The 13,167-nt window shown below is 32.6% G+C and overlaps 1 long non-coding RNA gene across 1 annotated transcript in view; it reads left to right on the forward strand.

Annotated features, from left to right (window-relative positions):
• Positions 1-11,326, forward strand: part of LOC118761449 — a 12,367-nt gene extending 1,041 nt beyond the window's left edge. The window contains exons 2-3 of the long non-coding RNA XR_004997386.1: positions 6,596-6,597; positions 11,314-11,326. This is a non-coding gene — a long non-coding RNA (uncharacterized LOC118761449). The remainder of the gene's footprint in view (positions 1-6,595; positions 6,598-11,313) is intronic.
• Positions 11,327-13,167: the final 1,841 nt, after the last annotated feature.

Consider the following 13,167-nt stretch of genomic DNA (forward strand, 5'->3'; position numbering starts at 1 on the left):
TATATATATGCTGACCATTGATAATTTTTTTTTCGGCAAAAAATGTTATCCTACATTAGTTGTATATATTATATATATATATATATAATATATATATATATATATATATAATATATATATATATATTACATACATGCATATACATACACACATATATATATTACATACATGCATATACATCCATACATATATATATAATATATATATATATATATATAATATATATATAGATATATATATATATATATATATATATATATATATATCTATATATGACCCGTCGCCATGATAGATCGGTAGCCACTACACACATTTTTTCTTTCCTTTTTTCTTTCTGTGTTCTTTTTTGTGGAAGAGCGTAGGCTTGAAACGTAAAATACTTTTTCAATTCCTGAGCGTTATACTAATACATCTGTTTGTTTTATACACCACCTGTCTTCGTCTTTTGTTTTTTCGTGAATTCTCCCTATATATATATATATCACCTTGAAAAATTGTTAAGACACTAAAATATCTTCTGAACATGAAACCAAATAAAGAAATTATATCTAACAATGTGGTGTTGAGCACTCATTTTCATCGTTCGACATTTATTTATATATTTCTCTCTCTCTCTCTCTGTACATATATATTATATATATATGCTGACCATTGATAATTTTTTTTTCGGGAAAAAATGTTATCCTACATTAGTTGTATATATATATATATATATATATATATATATATATATATATATATTGTAATCAAATCGACCATTGGTCACTGATTGCAACACGCAAAATAGTTGTAAAATCTCAAGAGAATATAGTGGTAACTATACTAACAGGTTATGTGGCTGTTTCATGTTACTACTAGTTTAATACCAGACAGACCTTCCATCAGATGATTATCGGTTGTTGTCTAGGATGGCAGGATATCGCTCCCTCTGCTAGCAATATGTGTTGTATATTCATGATGCACCGTCGCACCAGTAACCAGCTGGCGGAGCATCTGCCTGGGGTGAAACTAGTCGTAACATTGAACAGCCACTGTGAGGTGGTGATTGACTTTACTTATTAATATAGTTACTACTCTGATCTATTCTTGATATTTTACAACTAGCTATTTTGCTTATATATATATATATATATATATATATATATATATATATATATATATGTCTATTCATATCAATGCATATTTAAAAAAAAAAACTCTATATCACAATTTTTACCCAAAATACCGTCAGAACACGCATTTGATAGGCTAAACTTGTACAAATGAAATATATGACCGCCTTTAAAGTATCATTAGTCTTTCGAAATTATACATACATGTATATAAGTTTGTGTGTGTGTGTGTGTAGGCAGACATATATATATATATATATATATATATATATATATATATATATGTCTGCCTACACACACACACACACAAACTTATATACATGTATGTATAATTTCGAAAGACTAATGATACTTTAAAGGCGGTCATATATTTCATTTGTACAAGTTTAGCCTATCAAATGCGTGTTCTGACGGTATTTTGGGTAAAAATTGTGATATAGAGTTTTTTTTTTTTAAATATGCATTTGATATGAATAGACATAGCTAGATAGATAAATAATAAGTTATGAGGTGTAGACGTATTGTGGTAATATAGGTTAGGGTAAAACCGGCACGCTGGCTAAATCGTTAGCATGCCGGGCAAAATTCTTTGCGGTATTTCGCACGACGTCCCGTTGTAAATTCAAATTTCACCGAGGTCAGTTTTGCCTTTCATCATTTCGGGGTCCATTAGATGAGTACCAGTTGAGTACTGATGCTATGTAATGAACTTTAATCCCATCTCCGAAAATTGTTGGCCTTGTGCCAACATTTGAAACCTTTATGTGTAAAGGTAGACTAAACATAAAGTTCAAGGAAATATACAATTAGATACAGGGAGTATGGTATTATACAAGAGAGCAACATACAAAAACTTATGAAGTAAAGTGAATACCAAGGGGAGAAGCTGTGACCGAATATGTTTGTAAGCCTTTTCTTCCAGAAAAAAAGTTTTATTTTTGAGGAATATGTAAACAAAATCATTATCTTCCGCAGGTAATTAAATAGTATTAGTATTAAATATAATAAATGATTATAAATTATATTCAGTAAGCAAGCGATGGAGAAATCTGTAATTTTATAAGATGTTGTAAAAATATCATTTTGCTAATTAGACAAGTCGATCAGACAAGTCGATAAGACACCGGGTCAGAAATGGTGTATGAAAAATTGGGGGAGAAGTGGAGCAGATGAAAAAAAAATTATTGAGAAAAAGGTGAGGGATGAAAAGAGAGAAATAAATTGAAGAGAAGAAAAGGCAGGGATAAAGAAAAATAGGATGTACAGGAAGGAAGAATGTGTATGGATATTTAGTCTGTAACCCTGAATGTAAAGTAGTGAAATATTGCTCGATGACTCGGGTACTTTAGTATCATTTACTGGCGCTTTAAGAAATTTATAAAAACATAATGGACACCAAGATACGCCTGCTATTAAAATTTTTGAACTTCTTAATATGCGCACACATAGACACCAGACACACGCTTACACAAGTATATTATATGTCTGTACATATGTGTATACATATAAAGTGTAAATATATAATCCGACAGACAACATTCCATTACATATTTTGACTTATGATGGCACCAAGATACATACACAATATCAATGTTATACACACAGACATACATAAAATTACGCATGGATACACGATCGTATGTGTTGACTTTTTGAGTTTGGAGGGATGGCCATTTCAATCTGTTCCATTTAAAGTGACATAGGTCAGCATGTGTTGGAAGTATATTCAGATGGGAGAAGATACTTGAGGGTCGATATTCCAGGGTAAATAGACTGAAAATAATATTTACTGAGAGGCCAAGATGGTGGGATTCTCTAAGAATGGCAAAAGAAAAAGAGACAATTGGTAGAATTACGAGACAAGGCATTGTGTTGAAAACTGGCTACAACTGTAGCGATACAAGAGGCAGAGAGACATCACACGTGTGGGCCAGATGAGGAAGCATGCTCGTTATTCACTAAATTCTAGTTACTCGAGGTCTCTTCTCTGGATGCAGTACAGGATGTCTGTGTGTGACAGTAGCACCTTCTCAGATGTGGCGTCAGTACTCCATTATGATTTTCACTTGAGCCTAGTAGAGTGTTTGTAGATATTACTTTGCGGAAATAATTCTTTCTTGACCTTGAAGAGAGCAACCAGTCAATGTGATGTTGTCTTAATATCGATGCCAAGGCGTTGAAAGTAAGTCGTGTCTAACAAAAAACGGATGCAGGGATATTTTCTTCATATGACTAAAACTCGATTGTATTTTACTGCCGTTAAAAGAAACAATTGGTCTAATCCGACGGAATGATACCCGCAGTGACTCAGCCATATGGAATCAATGCAGGTTTGTAATGTGATATCTAGGATGCGTATTTATTTATGGTAGGAGAAATATGAGTTATTTGCATCATGGAGAGCGTTGTGAATTTTGGAGGCAATTAAGTAAAAGACATAGAAAAATGAGAGTGGGAAATAGAGCCAACATTATGTATGTATGTATGTATGTACGCGTGTGTGTATGTGTGTGTGTTTGTATGCATGTATTTGTGTGTATGTTTATGTATGCATGTATATACAGAGAACAATGTATGTGTGCGAGCGTGTATGTATGCTAGTGCAGTTTGAAAATTGTGAATTGAAACTTCGAATGCGGTGTCAATTTCTAGGAAACAGTTTCTTCTACAACACACAGTCAATAACATTGATTTATTCAAACAAATAATTTGGCTTTATATCGACAGCAATTCAGTCATTCTCTGTCTCTCACTCTCTCTCAATATTTGTATACATGTTGACAGTATATGTCTTGTATATATGAATGTATGTATGTATACTTATATATATATATATATATATATATATATATATACATATATATGTACATATCTATCTATGTATATATGTATATATATGTATGTATATATATAATATATATATATATATATATAATATATATATATACACATATATATGTACATATCTATCTATGTATATATGTATATATATATATATATATATACATATATATATATATAGATATATATATATATATACACATATATATGTACATATCTATCTATGTATATATGTATATATATATATACACACACATATATATACATACATATATATATATATATGTATATATATTCACACACACATATATATACATATATATATAGGTATATATGCGTACACATGCACATAACACCACAGATAAATGTAAATATCAAAATATTTTTCTGTTATCGCTTGCCAGTTGACTTTGTAAAATTTCTTTGACCACATTTGAGTCATATTTATCTCCACCTTACTATCCTTCGGCTACAGCTTTCCTCAAAATACAAGATATTCCATCTGAGTATATCTGATTTATAACTCTATTGATTTTCTGATAATGTTTTGACTACTTAGGCAATATTTTCACATTATACTGTTGGATTTGCTTGCTGGGAATTATTGAATTTGGTATCTGATTCGGTTAGCTAAACTGTCTTCAGGTTTTTGTGATGGTTTTTAAAATTTTATTTCGCTTAAATTAATATTTTTCACTTCTTTGTTTTAAGTATCTAGTTTCATATTGTGTGCATACGTATATCAATACCATTAGTTATGTAATGGGGCTACAACAAATCGTATATCTTCTTGCCAATATTTTTCGCAGATTTTTTTTTCTTTTAAAAAGAAAAGAAAATTTAATATTTATCCTAGAGCTCTTTGATATCTGTTAACCAAAATTTTTAACATAATGTTGCTTCTTATATCTTCACTAGATACTGCAATATTGTGACACATCAAACATTAACCAACACTGGTCTCTAATACTGGATAAGAGAATATTTTTCAGAGTGAGACACAATCTATCAGTCCAGTAGTTGACCAATACCAATATTTTGGTCCATATTTGAAATTACATAATTAACTGCTGTAAGACTTTACTCGCATGTTCCAGCGATTTTGTCAAATTACTACTCGTATTCTTAGCTCAGTAATTTATTTAAATATATAGGTACTAAGCTTAAGACGTGGGGAAGTGACATAGTCAATATCACTGATCCCAGTACATGGCTGTTAATCTATTTTATCTATCCCAAAAGGGTGAAAGACAAATATAACGGGAACTGAACTACAAAAACTATGAGTCTGAAGATAATGCAAAGCATTTATTTTTGATTAGGCGGCGAGCTGGCAGAAACGTTAGCACGCTAGGCGAAATGCTTAGTGGTATTTCGTCTGCCGTTATGTTCTGAGTTCAAATTCCGCTGAGGTCGACTTTGCCTTTCATCCTTTCGGGGTCGATAAATTAAGTACCAGTTACACACTGGGGTCGATGTAATCGATTTAATCCCTTTGTCCTTGTCTGTTCCCTCTATGCTTAGCCCCTTGTGGGAAATAAAGAAATAGCAAAGCATTTATTTTTGATGCTCTAACTCTTCTGCCAATTCGTATCTCGTATATAGCGAATAATGATAATATTTTTGTAAAATAATGATATAGGAATAAATCTGCATATGAGAGATTTCTATAATGTGAAAACAAATACTGATATCAGATGTATACGATTTAAAATGAAAAAAAAAAACCAAAACGGAAGAAAACAGAAAATATGAATCTCCGATTTGGTATACAGTTCTCGTATACAAGCAGATGCTTTATAAGAATTGGAGTTTCGAATCTGACTTGTAAATTAACTTTTTGGAAATTATATTCATGTCTGATAAACTATTGTATATATTTATATTAACTATATAGAAGCAAATTATTTTTAGCAATATAACACTGATAAAATATTGAACAATACAAATTTCTATAAATATGGTATAAATAAAGGTATAATTTTATGGTTTGTGTATTAAAAAACAACAAAAAAAGCGTTTGACATCAATTATAAAACAATATATGTCAAACATTCTTACATCCGTTATGTAGTTGGTAAAATATCTTAATGTTTAGCTCCTTCGCTTACACACATCAAAAGCATTCCATTCTTTCATTTTTTTTTAAGGCAGTACGAAGTGAATTGGCAGTTGCGTCTAGAAGGTCAGTAGGCGATGGAGAGGCTCCTTCGTTAGCGTGTGACAAACATATACACTGTTATAGCAGTAAGAAATTTACTTTGAAGATTTAAATATTTGTTGTACCTGTGAAATATCTTGCAACATGCGAAACACCTTTGGGCAATATTCTTAGAGATTGTACGTGATATGTAGCGATATCAAAGGTGTCTTACTCTATAAGCATTCTGTGCCATTCAAATTTTGTATTAATAGAATAATGGTGTCGCACAATCATTTTTTTTTCTCAAGATTCGTTGAGCTTAATATGATCTTCATTAGTTGCACTATGTCTTAAACTATTGATGATAAACTATTGATGATAAACTATTGATGCCTATTAAGTATAATAACGGTATTTAACTTCCATAAACAAGCTTTTCCTACAACTAAATATTATCAAAGTAAGATTCGATTAATTCATAAGGTTGCGGTGATTTTAGCCGTTGAAGGCATTAAGAGATGTTCGAAACATTTAAATCCAAGTGTTTCAGATAGAGCCATTGTAGCATATAAACATTTCTGCTATTAAAACTGTTGTTGTTGCTTATATACAAATAATCGTAGACGAACAAGATCTAAAAATTAAAACGGTTCCACTTGTTGCCATACTATCTTACATTTAGACATATTGCATCTAAGATTATATTGTCTAAAGCCCTTCACTTTTAAAGTAGAAGAGTGTCGTTTAAAGGAATTTTTTGATTTGTTAGCTGATTGAATGTCCTTAAAAGTTTTTTCTTAGTGAAACACACCCGTATGCAGCTAGTGTTGTAGAAAGTCACAAGATCTAAAATAGAACTATTTTGTTTGTTGATTTAATGCGTCAACCAATTCACTATAGCCGAATTTGACTAATCCCGTTTCCTTGTTTGCTTTCAAGAGATTAACTAAATTACACTGAAATTTCTATCCACATTATACCATATGAAATTTCTCAACTGCGTTTCGAAAATGTCGACACATATCATTAAAATAACATTAGATTCTAGATTCAACGACACAAACAGTAAAATCCCCGTTAAAAATATTTACTTCTAAAAGGACAACATGGACGGCTTCTTACATTTTAAATGTTCTGAAAGTAGTATCAAGCAATTATAATAGCTATTCATAATTTGGTATTATATATGAACTGCTGTAGCTTAGTATTCTAAGACTATAACTTCTTTAGTTTTCGTAGCACAACATACAAAGAAAGTACAAGTAGTGGATATTGCGTTCCTTATGATCCAGGCTTTGAACAGATCAAAAGATAAGATGAACGTACAAAATAAATTACAGGTACTGACTGCAAATTTAACTCTTTTATCAGCAAGTCAGATAGCATCAATAACTACCAAGCCATTCACGTTACCAAAATGATCAATCACAGTGTCGCCATATTTTGACTATGAAAACTAGCTGAAGTATAGGCTTCATATGACTTTTCAGGAAACTATTCGGTATATAATAATAATAATAATAATAATAATAATAATAATAATAATAATAATAATAATAATAATAATAATAATCAGCAAACAAGCAACGCTACTAAGCAACAAAGAGAACAAAAATGCTCCGCAAATATAACATCACAGAAAAAGATTTGCCGGAGATAAAAGAAAAGCTGAAACAAGATATCCTTGCCAAAGCTCAAAGGATCCACCGGTACGAGAAACGCCAACGCTTCTTTGAACAGAACAAAAAGTTCAACTCTGACCCCAAAATGTTCTACCAAGAACTGGGCAAAAATAATATAGAAGTCACTGCAGCACCAACGGCAGAAGAATTGGAAGAATTCTGGAGAGAAATATGGTCGGCGAACGAACAGCTAAAAAAAAGGAGTATGAAAATAACAAACTCGGCATCTGAACAAATTTGGACCCCCATAACAACTGAAGAGGTCACCCAGGCACTGCAAAAACTAAGCAACTGGAAGGCACCTGGGCATGACAAGATCCCCACTTCTGGTTGAAATATCTAACAGAATGCACAAAAGCTGGCTGAAAACTTTAACAGCATACTAGCAGAGCCAGAGACAATGCCTGAATGGCTCACGAAGGGGAAAACCATCTTAATTCCCAAATCAAATGAAACAACAAAACCAGAAAACTACAGACCAATAACCTGCCTCCCTACTATGTTCAAGGCATTTACTGCAGTGATATCGCAAAGGCTGAACAAGCACCTGGACGAAAACAAACTGTTCCCAGAAGAGCAGAAAGGATGCCGCAAGGGCTCATATGGCTGTAAAGATGAACTAATGATTAATAAAGCCGTAACTGAAGACACCACAGAAAGAAGAAAGGCCTCAGTATGGCCTGGATTGACTACAAAAAGGCGTTTGATAGCATCCCCCACACATGGATCCTCGAAACACTAGCCATTAACAAAGTAGCACCAACAATCATAAAATTCATAGAGCACTCTATGAATAAATGGCAAACAGTCCTACACCTCCAACAAAAGAGGGACTCATGAAAACCAAAGACATCCCCATTGGAAGAGGAATATTCCAGGGAGACACGCTCTCTCCACTCCTTTTCTGCTTGGCACTGTCACCTCTATCTGATATGCTAAATAGAAATGGATGCGGATATAAATGTTACGGCAAAACGATCAGCCACCTTTTATATATGGATGACCTAAAACTATACGCTGCAAATGACAAACAGCTGGAAACACTATTAAAGACAGTTCATGGATTTACCAAAGAAATAGATATGAAATTTGGACTAGAAAAATGCGCCAAAGTAACCATGAAAAGAGGAAAACTAGTTAAGAGTAACAACATCACACTAGATAAAACCAATGAAATAAAAGAATTAGACCAAAGCCAAACTTACAAATACTTAGGAATCCATGAACTAGATAGGACACAACACACACAAATGAAAGACAAAATAAAAAAAGAATATTATAGACGTGTTAGATCAATACTAAAAACAGAGCTCAATGCTAAAAACAAGATAATAGGTATCAACACTTTAGCTTTCCCAGTTATAAGTTACAGCTACAATATCCTTAACTGGACACGAAAAGAACTGTCCAAAATAGATAGGAAAACAAGAAAAATACTGACAAGATCTAGGATGCATCACCCAAAATCTGACATAGAAAGACTATATATACAACGTATAGAAGGTGGTAGAGGCCTTATACAGCTGGAAAACTACTATAAAATAACCACCATAGGACTGCAAAAATACCTACTTCAGAAGGAAGGAAAACTGATACAGATAGCAGCAAAACACGAGCAAAACAAAAAAAACTGTTCTCAGTATTTAAGGAAGCTGACAAATACAAACAATAAATCATACCACCTAATAAACACAAAGAAGAAGAAGAAGATGATGAAGAAACAACAAAAGCTATAAAACAAATGAAATCCAAACTAAAAATAGAACAGCAACGAGCCATGATAAAACGATGGCAAGAAAAACCCCTTCATGGTAAATACTGCACTAAACTAAACGCAAAAGAAATAGACAAAGAAAAATCCCAGCAATGGTTGAGAAGCTCAGGACTCAAAGCAGAAACAGAAGGATTTTTAATTGCAGCACAAGACCAAAGCCTCCCCACCAGAAATTACCAAAAACATGTAATGAAAAGAAATATTACAAGTAACTGCAGAATATGTGGAGATGGACAAGAAACAATAAATCATATTATCTCTAGCTGCCCAGTCCTGGCTAAGAAGGAATATATTCACAGACATGACAGAGTTGGAACCTACATACATTGGAAGCTATGCCAACATTATGGAATAACAACAGAAAAAAGATGGTATAGGCACACACCAGAAAAGGTCACAGAAAACGAGAAAGCAACCATAAACTGGGATATGCCGATACACAGAGATAGAGAAATTAAGGCCAACAGACCAGATATAGTTGTCAGAGATCATGCAGAAAAAAATGCTTTCTAATTGATGTATCAATACCGGCAGATGACAACGTGTCTCTAAAAGAAATGGAGAAACTCTCAAAATACAAAGACCTGGAAATAGAGATAACTAGAATATGGAACCTGAAAACAGAAACAATTCCTATCATAATAGGTGCATTAGGCATGATAAAAAAATATTCAGACAAATACATAACAAAAACACCAGGACTTACAAACACATATAACATACAGAAAATTGCAATACTAGGCACTGTATAAATCCTACGCAGAACACTTTCCATACAATAACCATCAGAGCATCACAACAAATCACAGCACATACCCAAGGCACACAGGGCTGCGCTCGGTAGTGAAGTGAAAGCACGCTATAAAAATAATACTACTGAATAATAATAATAATAATAATAATAATAATAATAATAATAATAATTATATATATATATATATATATATATATACTCTTTTACACGTTTCAATCATTTGAATACAGCCATGCTGGAGCATGCAGTAGCACCTTTAGTCGAAGAAATCGACCTCAGGGCTTATACTTTGTAAGCCTAATACTTATTCTATCCATCTCTTTTGATAAACCGTTAAGTTTCGGGGACATAAACATACCAAATGCAGAATATGCATTTCATGTTCGTCAATGCAACAAACTCAAGAAATATAAGAAAAAACATAACATTACAAACTCGATAGCCAACCGTAGAATTCGTCGTAGCATGTACGAATGTTTATCCTTACATATCTATGAAAATGGCGGGCTTTTTCGCAATGCATTTCGGTAACAAATTGCCTAGTCGGAATAAAAATTCAGTATTGAACTATTCCAGTGAAAAATATAAATTAACAATTGAGGATAAAATCTTTAAAAGAAATTATCAGTAGTCAGCGTGAAAAACCTCGTAAGAGAAAAAATCCGTAAATTCTTCCTCTTTGAAAATATTCATTTATATTATATTGAGGGTACTACCACTATTCGTAGATACCAACACGCTAAGAGGGACCAATGCAGTCAAAACTACTAAAAATAAACAAAATTTTACCGAATAGTGGTAGTACCCTCAATATAATATAAATGAATATTTTCAAAGAGGAAGAATTTACGGATTTTTTCTCTTACGAGGTTTTTCACGCTGACTACTGATAATTTCTTTTAAAGATTTTATCCTCAATTGTTAATTTATATTTTTCACTGGAATAGTTCAATACTGAATTTTTATTCCGACTAGGCAATTTGTTACCGAAATGCATTGCGAAAAAGCCCGCCATTTTCATAGATATGTAAGGATAAACATTCGTACATGCTACGACGAATTCTACGGTTGGCTATCGAGTTTGTAATGTTATGTTTTTTCTTATATTTCTTGAGTTTGTTGCACTGACGAACATGAAATGCATATTCTGCATTAAATGCAAAATCACATGTGATATGTAACTGAATTCTTTTTTTAAAATGATGTGTTTTGAAGTTTTGCATTCGGTAAAATTTTGTTTATTTTTAGTAGTTTTGACCGCATTGGTCCCTCTTAGCGTGTTGGTATCTACGAATAGTAGTAGTACCCTCAATATAATATATATATATATATATATATGGAGTTAAACGCAGTTGTTATTGAAATCTTTATAATTTCGACATATATGCAGTAATCACATTCGGTTAAAATGACTTATTGATGCGTTTGTTTCTTTTTTTTCTGAGAGGATTGCATTGTTTTACATCATTTTATTCTTTCTCGAATAATACTGATGTTTTCTCGAAACATCTGTCGTAAGTATAGAGATTTGAATAACACCTGCGTTTAATTCCCTTTATTTATTTATGTGATATAAAAACATTTCACCAAAACCTGGAATTTCTACCTTTATAAGTAGGCTGTTACATCCTTGGTACTTATGTGAATTTTTGCTACCCTGCTAAATATTTATTTACTTTATCCGTGTTATATATAAACATTGAAAAAATACGCATACATACATACATACATACATACATATGCTCGAAACGTTAAACCCTCCTTCTTTCCTTCTTTCCTGAGCATCCAATAATACTATATTTGTTCCACGTCCTCGCGTTGTTGTGTTTTTTTGTGCTTTCTTGTTTGGATTAACTATATATATATATATATGTATATATATACATATATATATATATATATATATGTGTGTGTGTGTGTGTGTATGCATGCGTGGGCACACGACGGCACTAAACGTGTACAACAAAAAAACGAAGTACGAGTATATGGAATACAAACTATTTATTCGAACAATGAAAGGCAGAAGTAGAAAACAAGACAAACAACATAAAGAACGACCAAACAGTTGGCTGTTTTTTCTACTCTCGTATTTCGAGCTTTTAACAACAATATACGCTTTCGATAAAACAGTTGCTCCCGCAAAGTAAATCAAATAAAATTTGGGATTTTGCGGTGGGTCAAAATTGGTAACACAAACAGGACTGTGAAAACAAATACGAAGGTCTGATAAGCCTAAATGAGGTTGTAGTGGTGAACACATAAATCAAGCTTGGGCAGGAGACACAAGAACACGTCTTCCTTGTTCCAGCTACAAAGGTGAGAAAGAAACACAAGTTAGAATAAATTAAAATGGCAGATGGTCACGTGGGAGCCACGTGAGCAAGGAAGGGGCGTGAGAGAGAGAGAGTGACAATGTAATAGGCTAGAATAGTGTGAGAAGAGGAGGTAAATAATGAGAGAGAGAAAAACGAAAGAGTAAAAGATCGTATACAGTACGCATCAGAATTAAGATAAAACTTATTTGGAAGAGAATGCGTGGCGTTCAATTGTATAGTTATGTAAATGATATATGTATGTATGTATGTATGAATGTATATATGTATGTATGCATATATGTATGTGGTCAAATTTCGCCAAGGTAGTGTTTGTATTTCATACTACCGAGGTTGATAAAATAAATAACAGTTGAACACTGGGATCGATGTAATCGACTTAGCTTGCGCTCTCCTAAATTGGTGACCTTGGGTCAAAATCTGAAACCAATATCATTTACTTAAAACAGCATGCAGTAAGCACGCAAGGCAAAATCATTAGTCACCAGCTTTATCCTGGGGTCAACGTGAGCGACTTAAACCTACCCT

This window comes from Octopus sinensis, linkage group LG2 (assembly GCF_006345805.1).
Source record: "Octopus sinensis linkage group LG2, ASM634580v1, whole genome shotgun sequence".
NCBI lineage: Eukaryota > Metazoa > Mollusca > Cephalopoda > Octopoda > Octopodidae > Octopus > Octopus sinensis.